The 15,026-nt window shown below is 41.8% G+C and overlaps 1 long non-coding RNA gene across 2 annotated transcripts in view; it reads left to right on the top strand.

The window, feature by feature from the left end:
- LOC125966829 (uncharacterized) overlaps positions 1-15,026 on the top strand; it is a 151,519-nt gene that overhangs the window by 46,589 nt on the left and 89,904 nt on the right. The gene's annotated exons all lie outside the window — the stretch shown is intronic.

Raw genomic sequence — 15,026 nt, 5'->3', positions numbered from 1 at the left:
AAAGCTACGGGAGCTTCTCAGTTCAACACTATCTTTCCTTGTGTAAAGCACAAGTAAAGGCATTTGGCAAAACTACCCCGGTAAAGAGATTGAATACCTTTGCCATCTGGGTCCATCCATCCGTCCGTCCGTCCACCCACCCATCCTTCCATCCACCCATCGAAAAAGCAAACTAATGAACATACTCTCCTCTCATGAAGAGTGTCGTTTCCAGTTGCCGGAGCGCTATTACTGTTTTTTACGGTTTATTATTGTGATTGTAGTGCTGCAAAACTGTATCATTGTATCAGGCTTGATGTGGGGCCTGATATCCCTCCAAAATAAATACAATTGAAAATTGCTCCACTTCCTTTAAATCCTAAAAAAATTTAACTCAATTTTTTTTGATGGTTCAAGATTCAAGATTCAAGAGTTTTTTATTCGCCATGTTTGAGCGTGCCAAACAAGGAATTTGACTTCGGTAAATCACAGCCTCTGTTCAACATTTAGGTGACTAACAACAACACTCAGGACATGTGAAGAACGAAAGATATTCTCAAACACCCCCTGATCTTAAACTCCCAAGAGGGCAAGGAAAAACTCAAAACTCCAGCTAGGGGAAATGAGAAACCTTGAGAAGAGACTGTTCAAAGAACAGTGAATTTGTAATGAATAAAATGCTTGACATTATTACATCTACCACTAGAATCAAGTAAAATTTGTTTTCTATTGTACCCGCCATGACTTTTTGGAGATAAAATTAAATTGTTATATTAAGTATGTGCAGAGCTGGTAAAAAAATTGAATTTACTACCTCCACGGGAAATGCTTAAACATTCATCTTGAAAGTGTTTGAATTTGTCCTTGGTAAAGGACAACAGCAGCGCATGAAAATAAACACTTTGTTATACTGTCAACATTGTGATGTTGAATATTCTATTGTCTGCTGCATTTACATAGTCGTCAGGCGTCATACGTGTAAACAACAACGGTGAGGGTGCTCCAGTGTGTGTGATGTTATCATCGGAGGCGTCGGGTCACTCCAGCCAGGTTTGCGTGGTGTCACAACGGAGGCCTATTTGCACCCCCATCAGAGATGCAAGTTAGCAGATGTGTGAGAAGCCTTTTTGCGTGCACGATCATCGCCAATGCACACACTCCCCCACACTCCGGACAGCCTCCATTGTGAGCTGTGAAAGTTGCATCTGCATCTGAATGCTTGCAGAGGAAACACTAGTTTGCACTGCTGATCCCCCCCTGATCCGAGTTTGACACTTCTTGCATGTCTTTGTCCCCCACTTGTTCCACCTTCTTCCTCTATTTTTGAATAAGATTATCAGTTCTGTCTCCCACTTGTGTTGAATCATTGTATTTCTTTGGTTTTTAATCCCTTTTCTGTCAATGCTCCCTTAAATCCTCGGCTACCTCTGTGCCATTGCTGTACCCTTGTTGAGTACTGAATCAGCATGAAGCTTCATGAGTTGGGGGGGAGGGGTAGTGGCGGATCAATCAATGTGTTCAATGTTTGTGCGGACGCCAGGACTGAGAGTCACGATGGGTGAATAGATATATGGATTGATGAGTGTCCAGTGATTGATGGCTATATTGATCTGCCCTTTTTCCTGTGGATTGACAGTATTACTGGGGGTGTAATGGCAATGTGACTCAATATCAGTGGCTTTTAAGTAGTCATGCCAGTGCTCCCTTCCCTACTTTAACACCAGAGTCCTAATATTACTACAATCCTTCTTGTTCAAGTGTTCAACACTGGTTGGTCTGGACAAATTAATTTCTTCATGTTAGATATGGTCGGAAGGTTGATGGATAGATGGCAGTGGGCGAATAAAGGGATGTGCATGGAACATGGTAGGGCAAGTGAGGGGGCTGGAGATAAAGAACACATGCCATGCTACCGCCAGAGCCTCACGTTTCCCTTGGGAGCGCGCCGTGTGTCGGTGAACCCCAGGGGGTGTGCAGGGTGGGCTTCTGGTTATAGAGGAGAATGCAAAGGGCTTGGCCTTAAGTTGGGCTGGGCTGTGCAACACGCCCTTATTTACTGCCAGAAATGCTAGTGCAGATGGCCATGTGTCAAGGATGGGGGTTACATGCTTGAGGCCAGTGCACCTCAGGGGGAAAGATTTTATTGCAACTATTTCTCAGCAGATCATCAGTGGACATGGCAGGTTAAGGGTACTCTCAATTGTAATGAAATGCCTTAGTAATAAAATTAGTGGCGGCAGTAGCTCATCTGTAAGAAAGAGTTGAATGCGAATTCGCCTCAACTACTGATGAGGTTCCCACCAAACCCCCTTGCGTTTGCGTGTTCCTTCATTGTGTATGTGATCTGGTTTGCTGAGTGATGCGCACCATCTTAGTTCCAGAATTGGCTGCAAATAGCCTCATTTGGCCTTTGCACAAGTAACTGGCACTGTCGCACAAACAACCGACAGAGACAGGGGCACACCTTTCCGGTGTATGCTGCTTTTGTCATTGATATTCAGTAGACAAGAGCAAACGTGTCTATGTGACGGCCATGTTGGCTGGGGCGACTTGACAATGATTGGACATATGTGGCAGCCATGCGAGCATGGGCTGAATGTTATATTAGCATCGCCATTTACACGCTGCTCAAAAAGAGCGTGTCAGCGTATCCATGCCTGTTGTTTGCTGGAGCAAGTTCTCATCTTGTAGTACTTGTACATGTCTCTCGAACATGCTATTTTTGGTACAATGTACAGCTGGGTTTTTTGTCAAGCCCTTTTCTATTGAATCTACAGTAATTGTAATGGAGGTGAAAAAAGAAAGCGCACGAAAGTTGCCGTTTGAATGACCAGCTGCATCCCATTATCCCCCTCTCCCCCAAGCACCAGTGAGATGAAGTTGTATCAAGTTTAAAACATTTCATAAGGTTCCAAGATTTTTTGTTAGCACATCTACTTCACAGTTCAGAGTTGGAGGCTTTGATTGCATGTTCTCCCCAAGAAACATGCATGATAGGCCGATTGACCACTCCAAATTGTTCGTAGGTGTGAGTGTGAATGCTTGTTTGTCTTTGTGTGCCCTGCGATTGGCTGGCGACCAGTTCAGGGTGTACCCCGTCACTGACTGCTGGGATAGTTTCCTGCATGCCCATGACCCTCGTGAGGATAAAGCAGTTCGGAAGATCAATGAATGAATCAATTAGTCCAATACATTGAGGTTCCACTGAAGCGTATACATTGTAAACGACTCAGTATAATATTGCCTAACAATTAATCTGACTGAAAGCAGTGTTGTTTGCATGCCAGGACAACATTTTGTTAATTTGTTACAAGCGGTACAATGTGTTGTCCTTATGATTAATATTGTACAGAAAATCAAATATTTAGTCAAAGTTTACAACATTGTGTAAATAGCCAATTTTATTAAAAAACAACGGCAACCATTTCCACCGTGCGGTAAGATTTATTTAGGATGGATGCATTTCCATTTTCAAATCTTTGAAAGGATATCAAAAGAACCTGTGTTGTTTCACTTTTTCCACCACAGCCTTGCAATCAGTTGATTGGGGTGAAAGAGTCACCCCATCTCATCTGCATACCCGAGGTTAGTTTCCATTCCAAGTCATAGTCGGTACCATTTGGTGGACATGGGCCTAATGACAATTGCAGGAGCAGTGGTACAGCAACTCGAAAAAAAGATTGTGCAACATGCTTTGGCAATGAGTGTTCCATCAGATGGCTGACTCCCAGGGTGGGAGAAGTCTGGACCGAGCCTCCCGAGTGACCTCTGATTGATTAAGAGGCCATTTCTGGCACTTGGCTGGCCTCGGGCACCATTTGTCACCTGACTGCGCTGTCCTGTTGAGAGGCTCCTCTGGTCCTCCAGTCTACATGCAAAGCTTTTCTCTAAATCCCCAACACGGTCAAACCCGCAGAGGCCACCCATGTCAAAAATCTGGCCACTGATTTCTGAAGCCCAGCCTTCTGGATTACTGGAACCCCCAAGCAGTTTGTTTAAATAGCACAATGAGACACTTTCTCCACTGTGCTTTCTTCTGGTCAATCGGTGAATAAAGATAATGATGTTAATGGAGCAATTGTAATGAAATAAAATGTTTACATGCCAATGTTATAGGCAATAAAGGCTAACAATGCTGAGCCACAATGCTTATGATAATCATTAGGAAATTGAAACTAGACCTACGCATAGCCTGGCAGAGACGTGGCTGAGTGGAGCTCATAATAACGTCAAATGAAACAGTGTCTAGTTTGTATTTGACAAACGTCTTGCGAGCGTCACAGTAAAGGACACATTGAAAATGGTCCACAATCTCATCGCAAAAGGGTAACTGCACCGAATGACTGTCAAGCTGTCACAGTAACATTTATCCTGCAGATTGTGCATTTGACTGCTTATCCTGTTTATGAAAATATATTCATCAACAGAGGTCATTGAAAGGTGACACATTTCTTTGCTGCCAATGTGATAATCATCCAAGCCATAGTGCTGAGATATAACTATATTTAGTTGTGAAATTAACTGTGCTCTGTCCACGCACATTGCTGTTCACGCCTCCTTTTTTTAATGAAACTGTTTTGCTGATAAGGGGAGGAGAGAATCTACTCAGTCATATGTTTTCCGCACTGAATTTGAGGAAATGACAAAATCTACATTACTTTGATGCAATTCTGCTGACTGTCACGTTTACTCAACGCGATGCATGGAAATGCTCAAAATAAATTGTGCAGTATAGTAATTTTATTTATTGGGGTTTTCTCTGGGAAAATGAGAACGCTAATCTTATTCATAGCTAGCGCTGTGAGTGATTTGCGGCCAGCGATAAGCGACCACATCAACGTGAACTGCTGATGATAAAGTGACACACATGACATTTCCAACTCATTATTTATTGATCCCATTTCATCTGCCGCCTAAATGTTTTAATCTGCCTGGCCATCCTCGAGCACACATGGTAGAAAGAACCAGATATGCTCCAGGATGTGAGCTGACTGTTACCCCATCTTATTCATGAAATGGATAACGATGTGCTCGTAATGCAGTGCCATCTTGACCCCATTATAACAATATTCCCACCAATTAAGACCACTTCAGGTCTTGGTTTGAAACTGATATTCACTTTAAGTCCAAGTCAAATGAAAAGAAATATTTCTCCTTAATATAACATAAGGTAGACAAGAGTGTTAACAAACCCCTCCTAACTTGAATGAAGAGAAAAAGCACCAAGTGTAGAAAATGAGACTTTAAAATCATAACTAGCCATTGACTCCATTTCTCAAATGCTGTGGTCAAGTCCACTGCACGTGTCAAACCAAACCATAAAGAAACATGGAGGCTACCTTGTCTAGCTCGTTGTTATGTATACTTACATATCCCTTAATTTTTGAGTCACAAAAATATATCTGCTGAAAGCCTCATGTGGTTGGAGTATATCCCACTGGGTCAACAAGGGGCTTTTCACTCCACAACAGGAGGTGCAAGTCACAAGCAGGAACGATGGATTTTCGGGATGTAGACATTGCTCGGTGGCTAACTGCATGCTGTAGTTGGATCAAGGGGTCTTACACATCCACCACATATCCATATAACTACCTGGAGCCTTCGATGGCTGGAATAGACCGGGTCACGCTGTGACAATGAGGCACTCTACAGTGTGTGTCCATGCCAACAGGAAAAGCTCAGTTTGACTTTTTTTTTTTTTAAATCCTCTCTCCACTCTTCGGCCTTTCTGTCTGATGTACACGCACTCACAATTGACAACGTACTCCCATTTATATCTAAATAGAAGATATAAATAAAAGAAATATAACAGATGAATTGCATTTCCATTCCTTTCAATGGGAAACATTACTTCGATTTATGAACAGTTCAGGTTACAATCGGGCTCAGATCCAATCAAGTTTGTAACTTGAGGTTCCACTGTATTCCACTTATTGTTTCATGAAAACAAATTCAAATTCATTTTACATGGTTTTAATGTGGGCCTATTCACAGGGCTAACTTCAAATGACAAAGAATTTCCCTGTTTTCCAGAGCCTCTCATTACAGTATCAATCCCATAATATATCTGCTTAAACCATCATTGTAGCTCCAGTAATGAGCGCTTAAGACTGGAGCAGATTATACACGTCACACTGCAAGAGATGAAGCTAATGAGCTGACAGAGTAGTCGACATTTTCAGGAAGGAAGGATATGACTTGGTCGAGGGTGGAGAAGGATATAGGGGGTTAAAGTGTCACCAGGAAAGGAACCGGCCCAAAGGTTGCTCTGTTCACACGCTCTCACGTTTGGTCTATTCCGGTGTGTCATGGCGCTGGCACACACATGGCATGCGCTGACACGAAAACACATGCAAACAGGTGCGGTGTGTGCTGGTGACAGTATGGTGAGCAGCTGTGTGGGTAGGGGCTCGTTTCACAGGGTGGCGGCGTTTGCATTCTCCGACCTTACCAGCGGGCGTAGCATTTGACGCATGCACAAGTACAAAAGTCAGAGGGCAGCTGCACAGTGCCAGTCATTGGGCCCCCCCAACACGCAACTGCACACACACTCAAAAATCGTACTGTCTCCTAAATGATATTTAATCTTTACAGCGAGCCTGGCCAGCGCAGCTCATTCCAAATCCGAAGGAATTTGTTACTGCTCAGCCCTCGTGCTGACTCCAAATGGTCTCATAGCCTGCCAAGGGTAGCACACTTATACCTCTACTGCTGACCCAAATATTTACCTACCCCCTTCGCCAACCCCAAGCTCCAGTCCAAAAGCTCAGGCACAAAAAAAAAAAAAAAAAGATCCCACCTCCCATGCAGGCTGCCAGTCCCTAGTTAAGTCCTCCTTGGAGTTGGGAGGCTATCTGGGATTTAAGGCAAAAGCCCTTTATCCAGGGACTTTTGTACAAGCTGGGGCCAGCAAATGTCTCATGTCAGCAAAACACATTAAATGCTACAAATGGCATCTTTTCAGCTCCCCGGGGGTGGCCAACAAACTTTTGTGGAGAAAAAAAACAAACACAAATGTGTAAACACCTATATTGGAGACTTTGTAGTTTGCGCTATTTTATTTGTTCATGAGATTTTTTCTTCAGCTAGTTTGATTAGCCTACATTTTCAAGATGCATTTTGTCATCATCCTTAACTAACCGGAATTCTTGTGTAGTACAAATGTTTTACAACAGTACCACCTAAAAAATGCATCGCGCTTCATTCCTAAAAGGTATACACGTATTTGGCAAAATGGTAAGCCACTATTACATTATGCACAGTGTGAAAAAGTAAGAAGGATAATGATTCAATTAAAATGTATTGCACTTAAAGTTAAATAAATAAACAAAATGCTAAAGTTCTGAATCAAATGTGTTGGATTCAAAAGTTCAATATAATATGTAGAACTTTTATCAATTGTATTTGGCAGGATTTTTAACACACTGCTTTGTGGTGTGTCAAATTCACAATTTACCTTTGTTTTATCGGGATTTTTAGCCTCCAGCCCTAAGAAAATTCATTGTTTTCAAGAGTTAGCCCAGGTGTCCGTGCAAATCTAGCTGGGGGAAAGGGCGCGTGCGTGCGTGCGTGGGTGCGTGCGTGCGTCCGTGCGTGCGTGCGTGTGTGTGTGAGTGAGAGAGGAAATGACAAGAATGATCACATATGCATGTCAGTACGAAGTGCTGGGACGTAAAAGGCAGACCAGGATGCAGGAATTCACTGGACCATCTTTATCACACCCACATCGGTTGCTCATCTGCATGCAGATGCTTTCAACTGCAGAGCAATGTTTCTACACACACCCACATCATCCCTGCTTGCATCAGACACATGATCCCTTGGCACATGATCAGGCTTATCATAGATTTGTATTTGTATTGACGGTTCTTTGTAAATTCAGTATGCTTTTACTGCAGGTTTGCTATTTTGTTTTACTAATTATGCTTAAATTTAGTTTAGGAATGATGTTTTAGTATTTCATTTAGTTTTGTTTAATAAACACAAGTCAATTACAACTCTTCTGTACTACATCAAAAATGAACTCTGAAAGCTCATGTATGATATTGACAAAGACCGTAACGAACCATAAGGATGATTTCACTGTAGTTACAGTTAGTTTTACAAACACAAGATGTAGTTTTAGTTAATTTAAACAAAAGGCATTTTTAATTTTATTCTGTTAACAAAAATGTTTTTTCAATTTTTGTTTTTTGCGGGATTGTTTTTTATTAACTATTTTTAACCCACTGCATTTAGGAATAAGACCGATGCTTATTCCACATGTAAAGCCACAGGCCAGGTACATCTGCTCAATTTTATAAGCCTCAAGTTTGTAATATTGTGACCGGCATAGTAAATCCTGCGTGGTGCATATCTGCACATAAGCGGGCTGGTAATTTCTCAGACAAACCGGTTGATCTGCAAAAGGGAGGGATGAGCCACTGTTGGAGTGGTCATAGCCAAATTTAATCCTGGTCAATCAAAGTGTCTTTTTTTTTTAACTTCTTTGAAGGCGGCTTTCTAGTCTCTTACTAGGCCAGGTGAAAGTTTAGTTCAAATTTCTGCTACCAAATTGCCAATACTGTTGTCAACATACTTTTGGAAGTCAGCACGAGGGTATCTTTTGTTTTCACATAATGCAGCTTTTCTATTGGATCTTTTTGGTGAGTGTAGGTGTTTCTAAAGTTATGGCTGGGAAGTGTATGCCAGCATTTAATAGGTTTAGTTTTCTTCCAGTGCTGGATTTCTGTGACTTCTTTTGTTTGTCCAGCCGGTTGTGAAACACATTCATTATCATAGAAGCCCATTTGCAGTGAGGGATAGATCCACCCTGTGCCACCTGTCCATTAATAAGAATGCATCTGGAGAGCCAGTATGGGTAAGAGCAGCTGGAGAAGGTAATCCCGTCTCTCCAGGTCAGCCGTCAGACAAGCTCTAGCAGGCCCTACTTACTCTGGCCTAATTAGCACACGCCAACAGGGAAATCTCTCCCTCTTACACCCATTGCACACCTAGTTTTGCAGCCAGACGTCACAGGGTTAATTCTTTCCAGATTTCAAGCTGAACGTTTTGATCAGCTCGAATGTGCTTACGCTGCAGCTTTGGTGTCACACAGTCTCACAGGATAAGGGGAACGATTAGAACTAGATGGCATTAGATTGGATGCAGTGCAGTTTAAGAATGGAAGATTCCTTACTTTTTAACTTTCATGTCAAGTTGGGGTCTAGATAAGCGCTTGTGAAGAGACACTACAGAGTAGCTAGTCTACATCTTAGAAAGGGAAAAGTATCTCGGAAAACTGAGACATGACTCAAATGAGCAAGGACTTGAAGCAAGGGGGTTGATGTCATGTTTGAAAAATTATCTTTGGATATTTATTACATGTATTCTTGTTTTAGCATGCATGATCATTGGAGTCTACGTATATACCGTTGTAAAGCTGTCTGAGGTAGAAAATTAATTAATGTTGAATTTAAAAATACCTGACAGCTTCAGTGGAGTTGGATTGGGTCGCAACAGACAAAGTAATAGCATCAAGGGGTGGATTACAAATAATATAGTTGTAGGATGCTGGATGGGACACAATGTCAAAATCAGTGACAATGGCAAAAACAAAACAGCAGTGACGCCCCAATTGAAGAGCTTTTTGGATTTTAAGGGTTTATTCTTTTCTTTTCCTTTTTGCGTTGCATGCCAACCGCTCGAGTGAAGCTCAAGTGACGCTCGAGTGACGCTCGAGTGAAGCATGGAAAAACATAGCGCAATAGTCAGTGATGCCCTTTCACCTGTTGATTGAACAGCAGAACCAGACAAACAGCTAAAGTATGCCAAATTTCACAGGCAGACATATGCTCGACAAGACTAACCGGCCATGTTGCTTATGTCACAAACTAATTTACAGCACATTTAAAGGCACTCAACTCGATTCATGTTGGGATATTCAGCTTTTTCCAACGTAATTGCACTTTATAAAACCATGCGATTTTGTACAATACTGTTTAGTTAAGGCCTGAACTGGAATAATTGCATTCCAATACATTTTCATGGTCAAATCAAACTATCTCTGTATTACGATATATGTGACAGCAAGACCTTTATTTACCAGGCACACTCATCCATACAAACACAACGCCACCCTGGAGACAATCCTGTTGTGGCAGGACAGATGTGCACGCCTGGTGTCTGACCCCTCTCATAGTCCTCCAAAACAAGTCCATTTACCAGCCCCCTCCCACGCATGCTGCTCTTCAAGTGTGTCTCCCCAAAAAAGGGAGGGGGGGGCAGTGTATCAGGTGACCTAAAAAAAAAACAAAAAAAAAAAAAACAGTTGTCAGGACTGCTGAAAATGGAGCGTGACTATATTCAGTCTAAATTGTATCCTGGTGAAAATAGTGTGGCCTCTCACTGCGCTCTCTACTTTGAAGTGGCCATTTGTGTTTTGCTCAGAGAGCTAATTTAACGGAACTCTATTAAGGGCTATGGTTTTAATAGGATTGATTTTGTGTGTGTGTGTGTGTGTGTGTGTCCCCACTGAATATGAATATTCCAATACATTTATGTCCTCTAACTGTCAGTGAATAGATAATAACATTCTAAGTGCCCCACAGGTTGGTAGTTTTCGTTCTGGTTAGGGCAACATCACCCAACTCGGTCTCCTGTTTCTAGGTTGAGTTTAGCTTCACACACACATTAATGCATCAGACACACGTGTACATACACACACACACAGCTGGTAGGGATTAGAAGAGAGGAAGCAGAGCGAACACACTGGGTTTCAGAGTCAAAACAGCACAGTTGGACTTGACCTATGACCTGCATGGATAACATCAGTATACACACTCGGAGATGTTTGCCCAAAAGACCAAAGAGAGAAACTTTAGCTTTGATAACATTCTCTCATCCCCTTCTGAAGTTTTTTTTTTCTCGACTTTCCAGCAAAGTATTAGGCTGTATGATAATTAATATCTTCCACCAAAAACCCTTTCTCTGCAATTTTCCTGCAGGATGGAGTGCTGAAGTGGCTCTGCGCTTTGGTTCTGTCCTACCTGGGGCTATAGACAAGTGCGATCTTGCATGTTAACTAAAGTTTCACCCCCCGCTGAGCTCCTCTTCTGTGCCAATTCCTCGAGATTAATGAATTTTTCACTTGCACTTCACGTTTATGCCTCATCCACTCTCTCCATCACTTCTTCACGTATCATTTCCCCCTCATCTTTGTTTAGTAAGGTGATAAAATTGGAAACATTGTTTCAGACTAAGACAAATCACTTATGGCCATCATGTATTTTATATATGTGTGCATGTGTATGTGTGTGCATCTGAAAGAGACACGTTTAAGTGTGTGTCTGTTAATTCTGTCTCCATCCTGCTGCTATTGTGGAATAAGTAGGGTCATTTAGCTGCAGCCTCAGATACCAGCCGGTGATAAGTCACACCAATGAGCCTTGCACTTGGAAATTATGCTTTTTTCCCCCTCACTGCTCTCTGCTTCTATTTTAATATCTCTGTACTCGTCCAAAGTTTTATGCTTTTTGAAATTCAGCTAATTACTTCAGTGGTTGCTCAGTAGACAGAAACTGTCAAAGTCTTATTATTAGTGAATATGCATACTAACAAATTAATTTATTTATTGAGCACTGAGAATGACAACCACCAGATGTACAGTTGATTTAGTCTGTAGCATTTGCCAGAAGAAGAACAATGTGATTAACGCACAGGCTACTGAAGTTGCAGTGTTAGTACAATGCTACCTTGACCTACAAGTTTAATTTGCTCTGTGACCAAGTTCCTAACTCATAATTTACTTGCATGCTGAATCTGCTCATATTTCACAACAATAAACCGCAGATGCTTTATTACGTTGTTTACATGCGACGTGTGTACGTAAATGTGAAGCGGTTCTGCCGGGCCTCAAGTGCATCCGTCCATCTGTTTGTCCGGTTTGTTTACAGAGTTGTTATTGCCTCATTAAGTGTTAAAATACATATAAGGATGATCTAAAAATAAACATTAGATTTTTGCGTGAAAACATACTTTTTCTGTTTTAATGCAGAAACAATGTAGATGAGTCAAAGCTACAGTAACAAAAACGTTCAGGCTCCCAGGTGGCCCACAATTTCAAAAAAGTCACATCTTTTGCCCGTCATGGTTCACTACAGAAAAACACTCACGTGATATGTTCGGAACAGTTTCTATGCTGTGTGTCTGTTTTCTGTGGTTGGAATGTTGCATGAAATTTATTTTCAACGTCAGGGCATAATTCCCGGAATGGTGATCAGCTCCTGCCTGCTCAAATCCAATCTTCAACCTTATCTGCTGGGTCAAAATAATGAACTCAACATTGGGTAGTAGTAACCCGCTCTGCTCAAAATCTAGAGTCATCCAGAAAGGAAAACAAACCAGCATTTTAAATCTATTTTCCCTGTAGTTAAGGAAGTTAATCTAGTCAATCTAGTCCCCTCCCCAGCATCAGACCAAATCATATTTAAAACCATGGCTGCATTAAAATAGTGCAACAGTGATCCTCAAAAACTTTCTTGTAATTTATTGGCAAGAAGGGGGCAAGGCCGGCCGGCATCAAATGCCCTGAGCTGTCTTCTTTCTTAACAAGTTAAATGTTGCTGACTTTGCATTTTCTAGCAGCAGTAGCGTTGACCTTGATACAAAGAGAACTGAATGGAAGCCGGTCCTTGAGTTTACAGCGGGGTAGTGCGTGACAAGAGAATTTAACGTGGGACAAAAAGAGTCCAAAGTGAGGACAGCCGTCAACGAGAGGTTTGCAGGGTTAATCATCCAAATTTGTCCTAAGATGTAAGGCTATAATTTGCTCATTTTTGACATGGGAATGCCAAATATGCCTTTCAAGAAATGCACAGTCGCCAAAAGTCACAAGTTGTGCCTCATAATAAATTTATAACATTTAGAAATTGTTTTTATCTTGCTCCATTTTAGTCTTTTAATTTCAAAGAGTTTCCAAATAATAAGATGGGGCATGCTGTACAGTAGTTGGTGTGTTATGCTTCCAAATTGGCAGAGCTTTCTACGGTTTAAATTGAAGAAGTCCATTTTATGAGAACGCTTGCCAACTTTTATTTCAGGATATGTGATCTTGAGGTCAGGGTTTTGGAGAAATAAATAGTGTGTGCTTCAAAATACCCATATTTTATCTTGGCAAGCGTTGCCAAAAGAGGGGCTCTTCAACTTGTCTCCGAGCACTCCCACAAAGACTTGTGGGCCACTGATCGCATCACACGGGTGCAAGTTGCTGGCTTACGTGAGCATGAAGTCATCAACAAATCTATAATTGCTGCTTTCTCTTGCGTGTCTCTTTTTTTTTTTTCTTTCCTCTGTTTCGTCTGCCAGTCTGAGCCTGCCTGTACATGCACGGCTGTGACTGATGCGGAGCCAAACTGCTTCGCGGTGACGAAGACACATGTACAGTACGAAACAAACACGCTAATGAGTAACCTGGGTGTGTGTATGCCAATATTCTGACCGTATACTTGTGAATCTTGCCTGAGGGGGTCTGGGCTGTGGTTTGAGGCTTTTGAACACAAGGAGTGATTAGACGTTAGGTTGGACTGCGCTGTGTGTCACTTGCGTGAGTAATCTTAGACAACTGAAGACAGAATGAATGCTCCAGGGTCGCTGGAGTTCCCCTAAATCATGTGCAAGCTGTGTTTTAGATGAAACACCTGTTAGTTTACAGTATGGACATAAAGCTTTATACTTGTTTACAAGGCGTGTCTTAATATAGGCTCTTTCGCCAACAAGTACAGTCCAGTCTGGATTGTTGTGTTCTGTTTTTGAAGGTTATTTCTGCATCAAAGACTTCTCTTTGCCTTGTTGTTCTCATAGGGATAAAATATGAAGCAAGGGGTTGCTTTCGGAAAATTTTAAGAGCACACGGAGGATTTTATTCGCACAACTCCTGAAACTATGTCCCACGTTGGTATACAGAAACGAGCAGACTGATACAAATGTGATCTGCACACCTATTTGAGAGCAGTTTGTTTTGAATTGTAAGACAGAGATAGACGTAGATGATGTCGTTTTGGTTGCAGCTGCATTTCGGCACATACCAAAAACCTCCTCTTGATGTCTGAACTTTTGGCTTTGTATTTTCTAAAGATCTGGCTTGTGTGTCCAGCAGTTTATGGCAATAGCAGGCCCTTACCATTAAGCGAGCTATGACAAAGGCAACATTTTCTTAGGTATGAGCATTTATTATTATTGTAACATTAAAAAATAACACCATGACATGATGGTTTTGAGCCCTCTCCACTCCATTCTCATGCAATGGACTATTCCATATTCTTACTGCACATATTCACTACAGCAGTAAATGGGCTCACTCAAATGTGTGCTGTTTTAGGTGGGGAAATTGCTACAGCGGTTGTGCCATCACTTTGTGAACAAGCGATGTGTTTACCTGCTTGTATATTACAGTACTTATCTTAAGATGTTCATCATTATAACTCCTCAACAGCAACACAGAAATGTACTTTTTTTATAAAGGAGCGTTTTGTTTACATGCAATTCCTTTGAAAGTGATGAGTCCGTCAACATATCAGTGGTCTGCAGTCGAGTTCCGCCTTTCTAATAGGGACACGTTTTAAGTCTGAAGATGAGATGGCTAATCAACTCCTGAGCCATGTTTCCCATGAGTGAGCTATTTAATGTGATTGAACATAACTATTTTCAACAGTAAACAAGGGATTATCCTACTACACTGCTATGTTTTAAAGTGCCAGGATAGTGTGGCACCAATGGTTATTTTTAGTTCATGTCACATCTTTGACAAATAAAACAGTGCATCTTGCACTGAACAGAACTAGCTTAGGAGGATAAAAGCCAGCATTGCTGCCTGAGCATGTCAAAGCTCCAGGTTGCAACACACACCTGGCTCAGCTGAGTCAGGGCACGAGCAAGGGAGTCGTGTTTGGGTGAACTCAAAACTATTTTTCTCCTCCTTGTTTACTCTGTGTTTCTTCAGAAGGCCTCCCCTTCTTGCTAAATCGTCAGTGCCACTCCTCTGGTTGTACGGTGCTTTCTGTTCTGTGTTT

Source organism: Syngnathus scovelli, chromosome 4 (genome assembly GCF_024217435.2).
Source record: "Syngnathus scovelli strain Florida chromosome 4, RoL_Ssco_1.2, whole genome shotgun sequence".
In the NCBI taxonomy this organism is placed as follows: domain Eukaryota; kingdom Metazoa; phylum Chordata; class Actinopteri; order Syngnathiformes; family Syngnathidae; genus Syngnathus; species Syngnathus scovelli.
Note: the sequence above shows the minus strand (reverse complement) of the source record. Positions and strands in the feature narration are given on the sequence as shown.